The 19,924-nt window shown below is 36.0% G+C and overlaps 1 protein-coding gene and 1 non-coding gene across 2 annotated transcripts in view; one reads left to right on the top strand and one right to left on the bottom strand.

Moving 5' to 3' along the window:
- Positions 1 to 19,924, top strand: part of ARB2A (ARB2 cotranscriptional regulator A) — a 409,566-nt gene that overhangs the window by 318,065 nt on the left and 71,577 nt on the right. The gene's annotated exons all lie outside the window — the stretch shown is intronic.
- LOC138398510 (small nucleolar RNA SNORA73 family) lies at positions 15,912 to 16,109 on the bottom strand. The gene has a single exon (XR_011235991.1). It is a non-coding gene; the product is annotated as a small nucleolar RNA SNORA73 family (small nucleolar RNA).

Below are 19,924 nucleotides of genomic sequence, written 5' to 3'. Positions count from 1 at the left end.
GCTTGTCTTTTCCTTTTTTTAATGGTATCTTTTGAAGAGCAGAAGTTTTTATCAGTTAAAAAAGTTTGATGAACTTCAGGTTATCATGTTTTTCTATTATGGGTTATGTTTTTGGTGCCATATCTAAGAAATCTTTACGAACTCCAGATCACAAAAACTATCACCTATGTTTTGTTGTAGATGTTTTGTAGTTAGTTTTAGCTCTTATATTTAGGTCTGTGATCCATTTTGAGTTGATTTTTGTATATGGTATGTAGTAAGGGTATAAGTTCATTTTTTGGCATGTGGATATGAGTTTTCCCAGCACCATTTATTGAAAAAAACTGTACCTTCCTCACTGAATTACATTGGACCTCCCTCAAAAATCAACTGACCATAATTCAAGTGTTTATTAATAGACTTTATATTCTGCTCCATTGATCTATATGTCTGTTTCTATGTCAGTACTATGCATGCTGTTTTGAATACTGTGGCTTTATAGTAATTTTTGAAATTAGGTAGTGTAGGTTTTTCTACTTTGTTCTTTGTTTACATAATCTTTAATTTCTTTGAGTAATTTTTTTGTTTTCTTTATTTTCTATTATATTTCTAAGTTTTTATTCCTTTTAATGTTATTGTGAATGGAATTCTTTTCTTAGTTTCATTTTTGAATGTTTATTGCTAGTATAAAGAATTAAAATTGATTTTTACATATTCATTTTACATTTTGTGACCTTGCTAAAACTTATTTATTAGCCTAGAATTTTCTCTAATAGAATCTTTAGGATTTCCTATATACGGAACCATGCCATCTGTAAATAAAAAGTTTACATCTTCCTTTCTAATATGCATGCCATTGATTTCCTTTCTTGCCTTACTCTACTGACTATAACCTCCTATACAGTGTTGAGTACAAGTTTTGAGAGCACCTCTAGATTCTGATATTTTTTCTCCTGAGCATTGTTGTTGCTGCTGGGTTTTTGTTTTGTTCTGTTATTAGAAACTTGTCAGAACTTAATCTGCAGAATCTGTCCCCTCTTTGGGATGCACATGCTGATATGACAGTTTCTTTTTTAATTCTTATTTCTATTTTATTTTAGGCAGGCTTCCTAGAGATAACCCTTTACCTGCATAGCTTAATGGTCAAAGTCTTTACTTAATCACCCCAAGCCAGTAAGGCTCTGTGGATGGATCTGCATGTGAATTGCAGAGTGCATTCGAAGATTCGAAGTCTGCCCTAAGCTTTTATTTTCTACCAGGCTTTTCTGGGACTTCTGTGCCAGCACTCAGCCTCCCAGTCAGCCAGGAATATGCAGGAGCTCATCTAGTCCCTCAACTGCTCTCTCTTTTCCAGGAATTCCCTACTGAATTTCTGACTAGTTCACTGGTCTACCACTCTCCCCAAACTAGACCACAACCTCAGACTAGCAGGTCCAGGGGCTTTTGTGGTTGGTTTCCCACTGAGTCTGCGTTATTTGCTGATAAAACCATTGGGCATGGGTTTCTCTCCTTCTGCTCCAAATCAGGTCAGCCCTGTCTAGCAATGAAGCTGTACATTTTCACAGCCAGTCCCACCCTGGAATCACTGCTGTGCCTACTGAGCTGCCCACCACAGATTGCCACTCTTCTTACCTGTAGTTCATCAGATTTTCTTGAATAAACACTTCTCAATTTGCTGTTTGCCTCTGGTTGATTTCTAGAATGCTGAAATAGTTGTACTTGACCATTTTGCTCCCTTTTTCACTGTTTTGGGAAGAGGATTTGCCAAACTTCTTCACTTGCCATCTTTGGAAGTCCTGCCTGGGTTTCATTTTTGTATACCCTTTCTGGAACAAGGTGAAAGGTTAAACACATAAATAAATACGGAGCAAAATAAAATAGAAAAGTAAATGAGGATAAGGGAAATATAAAAATAGGAAAATAAATTCATTATTGAGCAACAATAATTTTTAACTCTTATGACAGATGTTTCCACTGTGTCTAAGAATAGAAATTGTCTTGGTATTACAATGGAGTTTTACTCTGTCAGAAAATACAAAAATTCAAATCGCCCTTGGTAACTTGTCTTTGAGATGTAAAATATGTAGGGAGGGAGAAAAGTATGTATGTGACCCAAACAAACAAGCAAACAAAAAATAGAATCAGTTAAAGATGCTACCCTGGGATCCTTTCTGTTTCATTTTATTTTGTTTCTCCCCAAAGGTCAGATCCCAAAATTTGTACAACTTTAGACTGTAGGAATGCTTTAGAAAAATGTGTGGTGATAAAACTGCCAGATTGAAGGTTTCTTAAGTGCTACTGTCCAAAATCACCAGGCATGCTTGAAACTAGTAATTCTTGTCAGAATATACACTCTCAGTGTGTGACTTTTATCTGCAGGTGGCAGAGCATATGTTTTAGCACCAAAAAGTGTAAGGTGGCAGAGGGAGGATATTTAATGTGTTGTAACCTATTTTTATTTTTAATTTTTTTTTTCCTATAGCTGCTTAGTTCAGGTCAAAATCAGGCTAACTAAAATGTTTATAGATCTTAAGGACTATATTTAAATTAGGAAAAAAATTATTCCAAATAAAGTTGTGTCTTTTGTTTTTATTTAGCATATGAATCAAGGTTATTGAACCAGTGCCTCCCATAAAAGAAAAATACGTTGGTACCTTATGTAATTGAACACCAGGGAATGGGCTCTTTTTCTTCAAATGGGTTAAGTTAAAGATGCCACTTAAATTATAGTTAACCCTTTAAACAGTACAATCCCCTTTGTTTTTATGCATTTTTGTTGTTGTTTTTCTTGGAGATGAGATCTCACTCTGTTGCCCAGGCTAGAGTGCAGTGGCAAGTCACGGGCACTATCATAGGGCACTGCAGCCTCAATCTAACTGGGCTCAAGTGATCCTCCCACCTCACCCTCCCAAGTCTCTGGGCCTACAGGCGAGTGCCACTGCACACAGCTTTATCCTTACTATAACAATCCATTTTCTTAACTTAGGAAACAGCTATGTATGTATGGCTAGCAATTAGTTGTAGCTAGCAAATATCTCTTAGTATTTTCTGATTAATGTAGTTCATACAACATGATTCAGAGTTATCATTCTGTGCATTAATCATAATTAAGGCCTTAGCTGAAGGACAGGAGTTAGAAACTCGAACCCCAACTGATGGGTGGCATGCAGGAATGCAAGCCCAGCGTTATCAGATTTTTCAGTTTTCCCAAAGAAGCCAGAAGTCTGCATATTTATTTCACATTTCTCTAATTTTAAGTGTTGCAACGAACTTACATTTTTAAAACTATTAAATAGGTTGAATAAAATAGCAGCCATCCAGATCAAGCACATAAGCTGCCAATTTGCAACTTCTGGTAGGGAAAAGTAATCATGGCCTGTTCTGATGATAGTATCTGCCTGATTTTTTGTCGTGTGTCTCTTGCTCATAAAAGAATGCATAACATGCTCTCCAAACGGTTGTCTTCACTGTGTTACTGTAAAATTCTGAGGTAATGTGTTTTATTGGCAAATGCACTGAGCTAGACATCCAAAAACCTTGATTCTGAGGCTAAAATTATTCCTTGAGCCCTTCTAGTATTAACCAGGTCCTGGTGTAAGCAGTTTATATGTATTAACTCATTTAATTACAGTTTTAGTTTTGCTTTTTAAAAGTTTTATAATTTGAAGTCAATCATTTAACTTGTGTAGGTCTGTTTCATCACTTGAAAAATTATATGATTAGAAACATATACACACATACACACATATATACACACATATATACATATATATAGGGTTGAGCTAGATAATCTCTAAAAACCCTTTCAGCATGAAAATACTTTCATCTGGATTCAATGGAAAAAAAATTAATTATCAACTAGACTATAGTCTGAATTTGTAAGGATTTATATAGCACATATTCTTTGTAACACAATAAAAGTAATTGTATATAATCTTCAATTCATTTACATTCCTTTAACACATATCATGCTATAAAGATTTCAGTTGAGTTGAAAAAGAGTTTTAGTATCTACTATCGATGGGGTTAAAAAAGTCTGGACCCTGTCCTGAAGACCTTGAGATCTCATTGAGGGAATGCAACATGCAAATAAAATGTGTTTTTCCCACCAGCTTTATTGAGATGTAATTGATAAATAAAAGTTGTACATATTCAAAGTGTACAACATGATGATTTGATATTGTGTATATTGTGAAATGATTACCACAATCGAGCCAATTAACATATCCGTCACCTTACACTATTTTTTTGTGTTGTGGTGAGAACACTTAAGATCTACTTTCTTAGTAAATTTTAAGTATACAATACAGTATTATTAACTGTAGTCACCATGCTGTACATTAGATCCCCCAGAACTTATTCATCTTATAAATGAAAAGTTTATACCCTTTAAATGTTAAATTAACAGCACAAAATAGGTACCCATGAGAGATGTACAAAACAAATGCTTTACCTGTTCTAAGGCTAACAAAATGAATATATGAATATATGAATATATGTGGTGTGTTTACAGAAGATGGGACTTGGAAAAAAGGAGATTTGAATTTGAAGATACAGAAGACTCCTTAAGGTGAAAAATATCTGAGTCAGAAATGAGAGTGTTGTCATACCAAAGAAATAAAATATATGTTGCTTTCAGAGCTTTTAGTATAGTGAGAAATTTTATAGAAAAGTCAAGATAATTATTATAGTGCTTTTTACTCTTATGAAGGTGAATGACTATAATAAAAAATATATACCAATACAACTCTTGTGACTTTGACAGAAAATTCAGATTCCTGAGATTCGGTTGTTAAATTATTTTGTTTAGAGCTCTCAAATGATTCAGAGGGGGAAATAGTACAGGTACAGAGAATGAAAGAGATGAAACAAATGTGGCAAAATGTTAACAACTGTTAAATCTAGGGGAAAGGTAGATGGGCATTCATTGTACTGCAACTCTTACTGGCTTAAACATTTTTATAATAAAAGTTGAGGAGGGTAGTAAAAGAGTAGAGAAAAAATTAAAGAAAAAGCCCTCCAAATAACTTACAAATCAAAAAATAAATTTAGAAAATACTTAGAATTGAGCTGTAATAAAAATAACAAAAACTTTTTGGTGTAGCTAGATTACTAAGCAGAGAAATTTATACCCTTTAATGCTCATATTTAAAAAGAATGCTATAAAGTAATGAATTTTTTAATTTAAAACTAATTATAATAAAAATATATCAAAAATTAAGTATAATATAATGATTCTTGTATATATATGTAATTTGGTGCTTTATGAGTATTTGGTAAATTTATGTCATTTCAGACTTCCCAAATCTTAGCCAAGTGAACGTTTCATTATACTCCGTAGGCATAAAAAAAACATGGCTGCTTTCAAAATGGAGAGTAAACATAAAGCAGTAAATCTTTTATTTTTTGCCAATTTAATCTTTACCTTTCAGTAGAATTTTGTTAGTGCTTCTAAAGTGAAAGAGTTGTTCAGCCTCCTCATGAATTTTGGACAAAGTAGTTTATTTCCCTATTTTCCTTGTCTTGTTTTGCCAGAATTATAAGTACTGTATATACTTATGAGAATATTCATAACTATCCAGGTGATTCAATAATACCCCACTTCAGTGAGGCACAACCTAATCAAACACATGTAAATGTGTTATAAGTTTACAAAACAACATCTATGATCATATACAATTTTTAATTTCAGCAAAAATTATTTTCACTTACTGTCTAGAGTTATAATACAATAAATAAAATGAAAATGAATTCTGGCCACATTTTTTTATTGAAGTAAAATTCACATAACATAAAATCTACCATTGTAAACTGTGCAATTCAGTGACCTCCAGTATATTCACAATGTTGTACAGTCACCACCACTATTTAATTCCAAAATAATTTCATCACTCCAAAAAGAAATCTTATACCCATTAAGCAGTCACTTACTGTTCCCTCTTCCCGTCAACCCCTGGCAACTACTAATCTGCTTTATGATTCTGTGCATTTGCTATTCTGAACATTTTATATAAATGGAATCATACAATATATGACTTTTTGTGTCTGGCTTCTTTCACTTAGCATAATGTTCTCAAGGTTCACCCATGTTTTAGTGTGTATCAATTCTTCATTACTTTTTACTGCCAAATAATATTCTGTTATAGGAATATAACACATTTTGTTTATACAGTCATCAATTGAAAGACATTTGGGTTGTTTTCACTTTTTGGCTATTATGAATCATGCTGCTATAAACAGTCATGTATAAATTTTTGAAGATCTGTTTTCAATTATGATTGTATACCTATGAGTGGAATTTCTGGATCTTGTAGTAATTCTACGTTTAACTTCTTGAAGAATCATCAAACAGTTTTTCTGGCTACATTTTTAATGTAAGGTTTTAAGGACAGTTTATGGGAAAAGGACCTAATGCATTGAGAACTTTCAAGCCCCCATGCCCCTTGAAAAATTTAGCAAATAATCTCACCTACAAAGTTATTTGAATTCAAGTCTGTTCTTTGACATTACTAAGCATCTCTCTGCAGGCTTAATTCAGTTCTCTCTGGAGGACATTTATTCTGTGCTCTCTGACCAATAGTTGCTTAATTAAAGAGCATGTGGGGGGTTGGTAACTAGACTTGGAGCTTTTGAATACACACACATATATACACAATAAGTCTTTATGCATACATATATACACACATTTTTTTTTCCAATTTTTGTCTTCATTTGAAGAGGACAAACGCTTTACCCTACAATTTAGAAGCAGGAGGTCTCAGACCCTAATCTGATGTGCCTTAAAACAGTTATAAATTAGAGAGGTCTCTTCCAAGTTCTCAATAACTATGTTTTAAATTTGCTAATATGTCCCTGAAAAAAGATCAACAAATCCCCCTTAAAATCTGTGCCAAAATATTTCTCAACAACTGCTAGCCCTTTATATTTAAAATGTTTGCACCATTAAAATTTCGGAAAGTTTGGGGATTTCTTGAGAAATTAAAATATTGGACCTTTTAAATACTAAATGGATTACATGTATGCTTTGAGATTTTGGCCTATGGTTAACTTTCCTGTGGAGCTGAAATATTTTGTATTTGGAATTAAGCCAAATCTCTCACTTGCATGCATTTAACTTATGTTGCATATATCCAAGTCCTGGCATTTGAATGGTCTTTTTCCTTCCTTTGAATACTTTGTAACTTGAAGAAAAATGATACTTTGAAACTTTCCCCTCTCCTTTCCTTCCCCTCTTCACCCATGAGCGGATATCTTCATATTATATACGCCTATAATCCTGTGAGGAAAACAGGCATCTGGGTGTTTTCCAACACGGGAGGATTACCTTAAATACTCCCAGGCCTGGGGGAATCCATGAATTAGCTGTAGGGAGTAGTATAAATTCTTTGAAATTCTGTGTTGAATTGTTATATTAGGTACAATTTGTTTATCGAGAGGGGAATCATAGCTTTTCTCATATTCTCAAAGGGGTATATGGTCTCCAAAAAGTAAAGATCTGGTGGTTCTAACAGTGGCTTGGAAATCAAAGGGGACACCCTTCCTGTGGTACCACTGACACATTGGGAGGTGTGTGGTTAAGTCAGGAGTATATTTCAGTCATGCCTTCAATTGCAGAGTCAAAGTAATAGCAGCTTTAAGAGGGGGCTGGCAGAGAATCAATGATGTTCACAGCAAGTCCACTGCATACTTGGACATAAATAATAAAAAGAACCATTTTCTCCTGTTTGCATACTGGCCTTTCCCATCATCTCATAGTTACAGTCCTCATTTTTAGAAATAAAAGCAAACCTTTAATAAAACTTATTCTCTTTAATATTTTGTTGATCTCCAATCATATGCATGTTCCCTAGCAGGTGTCCTTCACTTCATTGAAGCTATTTTGTGGGCATCGGTACATTAAGATGCCACTGGAAAAGCTTATTGTTTCTGGACCTCACACAGCCCTATGAGATCTCATCCAAAGCTCACCAGCTTTGCAACCCCAGGGTGACTGATAGACTTCAGGAGTCTCAGTGGACAATCCAATGGAGCTGCAGATAGGGAGCTGTTTCCAAGGGTAAACTGAGGGTAGTTCTTGTGAAACTGAAGGTAACTTTCAGAAACGGACTAAGAAATATGGGAATATTAGGACACTGAGGACACAAGACCATTTAGAGAGATGGAACAGCCAAAAGTGGGGGCAAGTGGAAAAAGTAATGCTATTTCCCTGCTCAAAGCGTAACATCACCTGCCACCCTTAGGCCACTGGTACTTATATACAAAGTATCTTTTCCAGCAGCCAAAATATATCTTTTAACTATTAGAACATAATCTGTCAGTTCTTTGAAGTTGTTTTACCTTCCATTCTGCCTCTTATTGATTCCCAAAAACCACTAGTGGTCTCACAGAACTATCTAAACACCTTTTTCAGTTTTAGATTCTGCACTGTAGTCTTTATAAACAAACTCCAATTCTGTCAGCCTATTCACGGAAGTGTCTTAAGAAAAAAAAAAATAGCACTAAGAAGCAGAAAGCATTAATTATTTTTTTTCACTAATGTTTGAAGGTGAGAAGAGAACTAACCCTGTTTGCACACCTGCTGTGTGCCATGCACTTTCTGTGCATCGTCTTACTCCTCACACCTTATCTTCGTAGTGACTGTTATGACAGATGAGTAAACTGAGGTTCATGTAGTTTATAAGTGGGAGAGTTGAGACTCTAACCCAGATCTGGTAGTTGCAAACCCACACTACTTCCCTGAAACCCACCAGAGAGCAGTGGCACCAAAGGTGGTTCCCGAAGGTTTGTGATGGTAGCAGCCTTGCGGAAGAGGGTCAGGGAATTTGTCTTCAAGCTGCACTGTGTACTTACAACTGTATCGTATATGTGTTTAGGAGAATTTGGGGGGAAGCTAATAGAATTTATGAGGAGCCCAAAGTCCCTACACATGTGCAAGTTATCCCTTGGTGTTTCCCCAGAAGGATTGGATAGAAGTGATCAGAGTAGACATGAAGTAAGCAGCTGATAAGTAAGGTAATTTTTAATTTCTATTTTTTATTTAAACAGTTGATTTTTTTATTCTAGTGAAATGTCACAAGTAAAAAAAGAATTTATCACAATTTTAACATGGACACTGGGGCAAACAAATGGAGAAAAAAATCCAGGCAAAGGATTAATAATTGAATAATGAAACTCTTAAACTTGAAAATATTCATAACTTTGACAAAAATATGTATAATAGATATGGGAGTAAATCACCTTTGATACTTACATCTGGGAATCAGGGAAGTAGAAGCAACATATTAAGAAGGAAATCTTACAGCAGCATGGGACTGAAAGTTAAGAGAATCTAGTCCTTCCCCCACCTCACCCCAGCCCAACACAACCATTCCATTAGTAGTTCTGGCTCCTTCCTTCATCCATCTATTCAAATAATATTTATTGAGACCTTCAATATGTCAGACACTATTCCAGATGTTAGGAATTTGGAAGTGAAAAGGATAAAACAAAATTCTTGTTGCATGGAGCTTAAATTTTAAGAAAAAATAGATAATAAATAGACAAATAAATAGATATATACAGTTTATATCTTAAATAGTGATGCTAGGATAAAAATTAAGTAGGCCAAGAGGTAAGAAAGTGCCCGATGGGGCACAGGGGTGTTTTAGATAGGGTGGTCAGGAAAGGCCTCAGCGAGGAGTTCCTTGGGTTGTCTTTGCACCTTTTGGGACCTCCTCCTCTTTATACATAAAATGAGGGCATTGGTAGGCGATCAGTAAACGTCTGCAAAAATCTGTGCTTTCTTTAAGAGATGTATCTTTGGGTGAAATAATCTTTTGTATGTATAAGTTATGTTCTTTATTGTCCATTGATCTCAAAATGTAATAAAAATGTTCATTGATTCCCAAGGTTAATTCCATTTTACATTTGGGGAATTTAAACTGAGAATAAAACACCTTCCCAAAGGTTACATAATAGTAAAAGGAGGATTAAAGCTCTCAATTCCTGCCACTCTCAGTCTGAAAATTTCACCACACTATGAGATATAATGAGAAGTTGAATTGAAATGTTAGAGCAGTTCAAAGTAGATTAAAGACGTGTAAGCTGTGATGGACTAAAATATTTACAAATAAGGAATCGGATAAGTATATCCCACTGCACTCATTTAAGGCAGGCAAGTAAGCCATGTGATATGCTTTAAGCCAGTAAAATAGCAAATCCTCCCCCCCAAAAAAATCTATAATTTTAATCAAAAGTTTGTTTCAGTCATTGAAATTCTGTTATCGCTGCTTACAAACATTAAAGTCAATCAAAACATCAGTAGCTTTGCAAGATCAATATTTTTAATATGTTTGCATTGCAGTGCTGCAGATTTTTGGCTAATAGATCGTGCCCATATTGATTTCCATGGGAAATGTTAGTCTGATACTGAAATAATTAAAAAAAAACCCAGGGATTATTGGTTTGGAATTTTGAAGGAGACAGAACTATAAAAATTGGTTATTGACTAAATTGTGTGGGGTGAGTGAACCTTGGGCACTTGCAATAAACTTGTAGCACTCAGTCATTACTGAATACTACCTTAGTCCCTTAAACTGAAAATCAATCAATAACCTATTATAACAATGCAAATTATGGTGAAATAACATACTAGACATGTAAGAATAGCATTTTATCAAAACAGATATGCATAAGTATATGTATGTGCGTATTGAAAACATCTGCTGAAACGTAGTGACTGATTTTGACTTTGAGATTCATGCTGAAGATAGTTTGAGTAGCATTTTTAAAGAGATAAACTGCTACAAAATAACAGTAAAAAGAAGCATACAATTATTCTATGAACAATAATAAAAGTGCAAACACTACAGCATGTCAAATGACAGATTCTGTTATTTTGATTCAGAGCAAAATTACGATTGTTACTCTGTTCTCGAAGCATAGGAATAATGTATGCAAGCGTTAGATTAGCTACAAACACATTCCCCACAATATGAATCTAGTGCATATTACATTGCTCTTGTTTTTCAGCCTTTGGTTAGGAGAGCCATATTTTCATCTAGAAAGTTTACTCTGTGTTTTCATTTGGTTATCATTATAAATTTATGAATTCTTTATCTCTCAGAGGCAATCTAGTGTTTTAGAGACAGAGAGTTTTCTTAATGTCTCAATATAAGTTCTGCCCAGGATAATAGCAGCTACTTAGAAGTAGCAGTTACATATTTTGTTATAAATTTTTATTTACTGTATTTTTTAAATTGTATGTTATGTACATAATATGGAAATGTTTATATGCTTTGAGGGGAAGAGGAGATTAAGATAAAACTAAAAATTAGTAACCACAACTGTTGCATTTTGTTGCTATCTCTACAAGCCTGGTCAATATTTTTTCACAATAACTTGGGTTCTCTTTATACATAGGTAAGTGATCATGATTCTTTCTGCTGCATGAGATGATAGTACTCAGGTAACACTGGCAGTCCCTTTCAATTTAGTGTTAATCTTTGATCACCATTTTTGTCAAATTTCTTTCATCCTATTCTGACTTCTTCTATCATAACTAGTATTACCCCAAATTCCATTAATAAAATCCTTTTTCTTCCTTTTCTGCTTGAAATTTATACCTGAATCTGACTTTTCTCAAACATTCTGTGTCTCTCCCATCAGTTAAACTGTTAGGACATTCTGTTTGATGGATCCAGTCTTCAGAATGATTTATGAGACAAGAAACTTCACTGTTATCTAATATTAGGTACATCATACCTGAAAATAACCAAGTTGTACAGTAAAAATATATGCATATAAGTTGTATAAATATTCATACAGTTTTTGCTAAATCATTCAATGACTTTCAGTTATGGATATTATTAGTATTCATGGTCTTAAAAATGGTAGGATTCCAATTCCCTAGCCAACTATTTCCACATTTTCATATACAGTTGCTCTTCCTACTGTTTATGTCTTTCTAAGAATTCCAACTGGAATTTGTGTCGCTTATCATTGTCAGGAAATGTTATTTCCTCAACAGAATTTGTGAAATCCCCAGTCAGAATTTCCAGTTGTCTAACTAGTCAAGGAGCTGGGCATGGTGAAAATGGGAAATGATCAGCTCTTAGAAATCCAGCAGAGCAAGCACGTAGTTGTTCTGCAAGGCTCCCTAGCCCATCCCACCCCTGCTTGAGCCTCTGCTCTGGTCTCACCTACATTTTTCATCTAGGCCACTGGTGCCATTTCTACTCAGGATAGTTATCATCTCACAGCTCTCTGGTAGCTTAGAAGAAGCCGTGTAACTTGGGACTTGGTCCAGAACATCCCTGCTGTCTTCACTGGCAGTTTTAGCAAAAACCAAGCTGACGTGTCACTGTGAGAGCACTCTCTGAGAACAGGGGTGAGGCTCCAGAGGAGGGCAGATTTTTAAAATGTATTTATGGACTCTGGACATTTAGCAAAATCTGTTACACTCAATAGAAAGCACTCAGATTAACAGGAAGGTGGTTCTCTGTTTATTGAGACTGTCAGAAGATGGGGAAGGGGGAATTCGAAAGAGCTGCTCCTGGTGCAATTTTTTTTATATTCATGGTTAGTGAACACCAATGTCAAAAGTTTATACCACTGTATGGACAAGATGGTTTTATTTTAGTTTTTAGACAAAAACAGACTTTCTGCATTGCAGGTCATGCTGATAAAAAAGCCCTTCTAGAATCACACTATTCAGATAGTCTATGCCAAGCCTTACCATAAGCAGCTGGAAAATACCTGGAGATCTTTATTCATTAACAAATTATTACACATGCATGCTGCTCAGAGAGTGTGTGGAAGAGAGTGGTTAAGAGCACAGGCTCTGAAGCCATACTGCCTGAATTCATATCCTTTCTCTGCCACTTGCTATCTCTATAACCCTGCAACCTTGGACAAGTTGCCTAAGTTCTTTGTGCTTCCATTCCTCCACCTGTAAACTGATGATAATAATAGGGCTTAGCTCGTAGGATGTTGTGAAGATATTGTGCAGCATTTATTACTTGGTTCTATATGCAGTCATTCTGGTATCTATGCTCTTGGGAGCAGAAATGAAAGACTTTAATTTCTAGCAGTTTTCTCTCTAAAATCCTATCTCCTATAATCTGGAAGAGCTTCTCCTATCCTTTGCCCCTGTGGCACCCTGCACCACCCCTATCATAGTGTATGTTCCTGTGCAGTATCTATTTACTTGTCTCTCCCACCTCCATTAAACTGTAAGCTTCATGAAGACAAACACTATGTCTGTCTTATTAATTCAATGCCCAGGGCATATAGTCTGTATTTGTTTGTATTCAACAAATATTTATTGGATGAATGTTAAATATAATGTTAAAAAGAAATATTAAAGTATCTGTAGAATTTTGCTTTGATTATGTTATTTCCTAGTCATGCAATGGATGATTGATTTCAACTTTTTTGCACTGGCCTCTGCCTAGGATGTTCTACCCTTAGATATCCACAGCTCACCCCTCATTTCCTTAGATCTTTATTCAAATGTCACCTTCTTAATTATTCCTATCATGACTACCTCATTTAAAATCGCATCTCTGTCCCTTCTCTGTTCTGTTTTATTTTTCTGTGGTATTTATGATAGACCAATCCTCTATATAAAGTAGTTGTTTGTTATATGTATGATTTGTTGTTGGCCTCACCTACCCCTCACTAGAATGTAAGCTTTGTCGGTTTTGCTCACTGATAAATCTCTAGCACCTGGAACAGCGCCTGGCACAAAGTAGGCAGGCACTTTAAAAATATCTGTCGAGGCCGAGCATGGTGGCTCACACCTGTAATCCTAGCACTTTGGAAGGCTGAGGCGGGAGGATCACTTGAGGCCAGGGTTTTAAGACCAACCTGTGCAACAAAGTGAGACCTTGTCTCTATAAAAAATTTAAAAATTATGCAGGTGTGGTGACATGCCTGTAGTCTCAATTACTTGGGAGACTGAGGCGGGAGGATTGCTTGAACCCAGGAACTCAAGGCTGCAGTGAGCTATGATCACACCACTAGTACTCCAGCCTAGGTGACAGTGAGATCTTGTCTCAAAAAAAAAAAAAATCTGTTGAGTTAATTAATAAATTTTGATGCATTGGAGCTGTCAATTTAGAAATAACTGGAAGCAAAATCACTATTCAAGGATAGTCAACAAAGAATTAGAAACAAGAAACCTGGGGCTCTATCTTGAGATCACTTATATATGGGTTTTCACTTGCTAAAAGGTACGTACTTCAACCTCCCTCAACCCTTTAACCCAGTCTCCAAATTCTGAAAATCATTCTTACCAAAATATTCTTCCAAGGGTAATTCTGAGTAACGTATTGCTAATTGTTTTATAGAATAATATATGTCTGAGATTATGTCTTTAAAGTTGTATGAGATACTAGTGTTAGAGGCATTGTTTTAAATAGTTAAACCCTAAAGCAAACTGCTTCTTTAAATATGTGGATATTGACTTTCTGTAGAGCACAAATGCAGAATCTTGGCAAAGTTTTAATTAAGAATAATTAAAAATATCTATGTTAAAATGTTTCATTCTACCAGCTTAGTAGGGGTTTCTATTTCAAAAAAGTTTTTTTTTGTTTTTTTTTTTTTCACATTATAGCATAAAACGCTATGTTGCACTAGTACTAGCAGGGAAAATGTAGTGTGCTGAAGTGGTAAAAAACAATGTGATTTATAAATTAACCCCCTGCATTATTTTTGTCAAAAATTTTTTTCATTAAAATTAAACCTTAACTTAGGTAGTTACATGTTTGAATTCATTATGAGGGCATCACACAAACACAAAATTGAACAAGAAAATTATATATAAGAAATAAAGGAGTTGTATGGGAGGCAACACATTAAAAAATATAAAGTCTTGGTGTCATACATGAGGTGAGATTTTCATTCTGTTTGCTGAATACTAATAGTAATAGTAAGATTATTTAGCTGCTTAAGCAATGATATAAAATGACTTAAATAAGCTTATGTTAATAAGAAAAAAATGTTTAAACAAAAGATTCAAAGAAGGCAGCAAATGATTGGTTGCTGGGATGGGTCAAGAAAGCCAGGTACTATATACTGAAAGCAAAGTAACTCCCAGCTGTTCATACAGGGGAGAGATATAGAAAGTATCAAAAGCCAAAGGGAAGAGCAAACAAATGAGAAAACTAATACTAGGTCAGATAAGATGAAGCTATTCCATCATATAAGGTTTGGGGAGAGAACAGATATAAAGATAAATAAAAACTAAATAAACATGATAATAGATGATCTGGATTATCATTTTTCTCACCATGAGAGGAAGATCTAACTAAACTTGCATTTTAAATAAGACAGCAGCACGAAGAGAGAAGAGCCATGTGCATGACAGACATTGTAGTATTTTTGATTTGTATTTTCCCACCTAAAAAATATCTCTCCTTTCTCTTGCCACTGCATTCCCCACATTAGTCTCTCTGTGGCCAATGGTAAAATGTAAGTATTGGTTATCTAGAATGAGTAACGTATTGTTCAATAACATCCCCATCTATACTATAATACTTCAAGGAAAAAGGGATAAGGATCACAAGGGAGCTCATGATATAACTAATAGAGCAATTGGGAAGCTATGGTTCTATCTAACCATAAGATCCAACAAGACATTCAGAGATTGAGAAAAGTCCATTAAACTGAACCTTGAAAGCTGGGTAGGATTTGAAGATTCATAGAAGGGGAGAATAACATTTCAGCTTGGGTTATCAGCATGAGCAAGGGCTTTAAAGTATAGGGTATGTGGTATAAACATTTATAATAGCAAAAAGGGAGTTTGATAGATGCATCATGGGAGTGAATGGAGAATGGGAAAAATAGATAAGTGTGAATGAGGTGACAGAGAACATAGGCTAAAGAATTTTTCTTTTTTAGATTAGACTTCTGAAAAGCTCTTACTTCAACTTAAAATTTTAGTATGCTAGATATATTTCCTGCATGATTTGTCTCCCTAGTCATTGTCTACAGTACTCTGAGAAGCTGTAGGACTATGCAGGTGCAGACCCAGTATCATCTCCAATGCTGTGGAAAGGGTCTGTACACCAAGGGGCAGAGCCCTATGCTCCCCTGTGCCACTTGGACAAAGCCTGGAGAGAGTAACCTCCTGGGAAATCCACAATTGGAATGAATATTTTATTTTTTAGGCCCAGAGATCAAAAAGGTTTTGAGGGCAGAAATGAACTAACTGAGTTACCCTTTAGAAAAATTCATCTAACAGCTATGAGTAAAATATATTGAGGAGAAAAGGCTGGAGATAGGGAAAATACATTTAAAAGGTTATTATTATAGTCCCTGCAAAAAGTAATGAGTTCTGAATGCTGGCAATGAGAGTGAAAGTGAAGAGAAGGGATAGAATCCAAAGACATACAGACTTAGAATCCATGTGACTTGGCCATGAGAGTCAACTTAAATTTTTTCTTCAAATAGGACAGTCTGTTTTTTAGTGGAATCTCTGAAAGAATGATGGGACACTGAATAGGGAAATTTTAGTGGAAGTTCAGGAAAGATTCTGTGCATGGATCATGCCTACAAGTCAGTGCAATTTTAGGCCAAGAACAGCTTTAAAAAACTGGGTACTGAAGTAGTTGATGGAGAAAAAGGCATAGAAATTGAGACTTAACATTAAATTCCTTGCATTCGGACTTAATATTCTTTTTAAGCTATTTGAGGATTCAGATAATCTTACCTTCTTCTGAGTATACTAAGCATTTAGAATGCTTTCATCTGGAAGCAAATGACTAGTTTTGTAGAGCACAGTTATCCCAGAGCCATAGTAGGAAAGAAGTGACATAGATTGAGAGATGGTTAAGTGGAAATAATTTGATTTGATGGAGAATGGCGGAGGTGGATATAAGATTAGGTCTTGATTAGTTCTCATTGGATACCACAATTACTTTTCTCCACCTATATCAATTTAGTAATAAGTGCTGCCAATTGTAATCTGCGTATTACTGCAAAATATCATCCTGGTATGTTTGCACTTACTTTGTGACTCCATATTCCACTCCAACTTTCCTTTCCTTAGGTAGGTAAGCATGACTTAGTCTATCTGTTGTTTATGCAGTGGTTGTGTGTCTTCCTCCGCCCAAGAAGCAAGCACATTGAAGGAAGACTGAGCTTTTGAAAGAACTCTCAAACATTCATCAGTTTTTATGGTGATTTTGAAACTTAAGAGGAAAAAAAAAATTAAGTCAAGAGAAAAGTCTATTGGCTTCTGTAAGACACTGTTCTTTAATAGCCCAAACCACTTCCAAGTAATCCACAAAAAATCTTCACATTATGCAAAGACTCAGGTTTATATCAATTATACAGTGTTCCAGTTATGTATTGCTGCATAACAAACCATCCAAAAACTTAGCGGCTTAAAACAATTTATTATTATCGCTCATGGTTTCATGAGTTGACTGAACTCAGCTGGTAGACCTTTGCCTGGGATCTCTCATATGGTTATAGTCATATTCCAATTGGACTAGAGTCATCTGAAACTTCACTGGCCTGGACATCCAGAATGGCCCATTCGCATGCTGGCAGTTGATGCTAGCTGTCATCTGGGAATTCAGCTGGTACTGGCCAATGGAGCACTACACATGACCTCTTCATGTTTCTTGGGCTTCCCCCAGCATGTTCTGAGTTCCAACAGGGAGCACCCTAGGAGCAAGTAATTATTCTAAGAGTGCCAGACAGAAGCTGCAAAACTTATGACCTAGCCTCAAAAGTCATGCAGCATCATGTCTACCATATCCTGTGTTCACAAAGAAAGTCATAAAGCCAGCTCACATTCAAAGGGAGGAAGTTATACAAAAACATTGATACTGTGAAGCATGGCTCATTGGCGAGGAGTGGAGAGAGTACCTGTCTTTGGGGACTAGCTACTATATACAGTAAAACAATAAAGCAGGATGATCAGGGGGAAATTAGACCATATCCAGTAGATAAGGGTTTTACTAAATGATATTACTGCTACTGATGGAGTTGTTGGTCCTCATTTACCCACTTCCTTCAGAGAAATAAGGATCTAGAAGTTTATTTCTCTCTTACATAACAATCCAAGGTGGGCATTGCAGATGGACAGGTAGTTCTGCCGCCGACAAACGATGTTTAGAGACCAGGTTCCTTCCATCCTGTTTGTCTGCCATCGCCCAGTCAGTGTTCTCATCCCCATGGTCACAGCTGGGCTGCAAGTTCATCATTACCGCGGATCACAGGTAGAGGGAAATAAGAACATGGAGGAGGTGTGCCCACTGTCTTAAGGCACTGGCCAGAAGTGATATAAGTCAATCCCCTGCTTGTTCCATTAGCAAGGACTTATTCAAATGGCCATACTTAACTCAAGAGAGCTGGGAAATGTTATGTATTTGCATCTATGTGCTTGGTTACAATTGTTTTAGCAAAAGTTTAATGAGCATTTAGCAGTTTCCACAATAGCATGTAAATAAACCATTACAAAGCAATGTGATAAGTCTTTCACTAGAAAAACATGTAAAATGATATGAACACACAGTGGGATGTCACTAGCTTAGCTTCAGTGTTTAGGAAGGGTTTTCATAGGAAGTAAAATTTGAACTGGTTCCAGAAGTAACGAATAGAGAAAAATAGGGAGGGCATTCTAGGCAAAAAAAAATTACATACCCAGGTACAGAATACAAAAGAGTGTTTTAGGTTTGAGGAATAGCAAAAATCTGATATGGCTGAGCACAGACCCATAGGATGAGTCGTTATAGAAAATGCACTCCAAAGATAGAAGGGATTATGCTAAGGCGTAGATTGGACTTTATTCTGTAGGGATAATAGGGAGCTATCAGAAGTTTGTAAGTTTGGGACTGGCGTGATCACATTGGTGGTGGTAGTGTGAAGAGAAGAGATTAAATGAGAGGAGGCCAGTTAGGAGTATATTGCGGGGTTGGAGACATAATGAGAATTAAATCAAAGTGGGTATCGTGGCAATGGGAGAGGAAGGAATAATCCAGGCAACTGAAACTACAATTTACTTATATGGAAAGGTTGAAGAGGGGATGAATGCTGCCTAACTTTGCAAGATGGTTGATTGGTGTTACCATTAACCAATATAAGCACAAGAGGAGAATACAGATTTTCTAGGGTGAGATTTTTAATTTGTTTTTGAACATGAAGAAATTTTAGTATCTGCCACATGTCCATATTTCTAACCCATTTCTGCCAGACTTGAAGGTAAGAGAAAAGAGCAGAAGGTGAGTCTAAGGACTGGCTTGACCCCAAATAAATACCTTTATTTATTAGTTATGTGGGCAGATATCCAGGAAAATATTGTGCCTTAGCAACACGGGAAACTAATTTGGCCTAGTCTGGTTGATGGCGGTAAGACTTTTAATGATTCATCAGCCCTTTTATATTGTCAGAATAATTCATGCAGTACCACAGGACTTGACACAATACCCATTCACTTATACTCACTCAGCCACTCAGCACCTGCCATGTGCAAAGTTCTGTACTAGGTGCTAAGGACACAACTCTGAAACAACAAAGACAGCTACTGCTCTCAAAAAGCTAAGGCCTGAGAAATGAAAGTTAGCCATTCCAAGTCAGTGAGGGTAGAGAGTGAGGGCGGAGGCACAGAAAAGAATATTTCAGGTTCCAGGCAAAGGCAAGAGGCTACGTGGTACGTTTAAGAATTTTAAAAAGTCCATTATTGCTGGAGAGCAGAGTATGGGGAGGCGGGGAGGTAAAAAGAAGTGAGGCTGGAGAGATGAGCAGGAGCCAGGTCATGGAGAGCTTCCTCGGCCTTGTAAAAGAACATGGACAGAAGGGATCTAAGAAAGGGAAGATAGTATGATTAGGTCTCTACTTTTTGGTGAACATTTTAGCTGTGACAAAGGGTGTGGATTGGAAGGTGACAGGACTAAAAGCAAGGCTAGTTAGAGCATCATGATGACCTGGATGAGGCAGTGGAGATGGAGAAAAT

Source organism: Eulemur rufifrons, chromosome 17 (assembly GCF_041146395.1).
Source record: "Eulemur rufifrons isolate Redbay chromosome 17, OSU_ERuf_1, whole genome shotgun sequence".
Taxonomy (NCBI): Eukaryota; Metazoa; Chordata; class Mammalia; order Primates; family Lemuridae; genus Eulemur; species Eulemur rufifrons.
The sequence above is the reverse complement of the archived record's forward strand: the minus strand, read 5'-3'. Positions and strand labels throughout refer to the sequence as shown.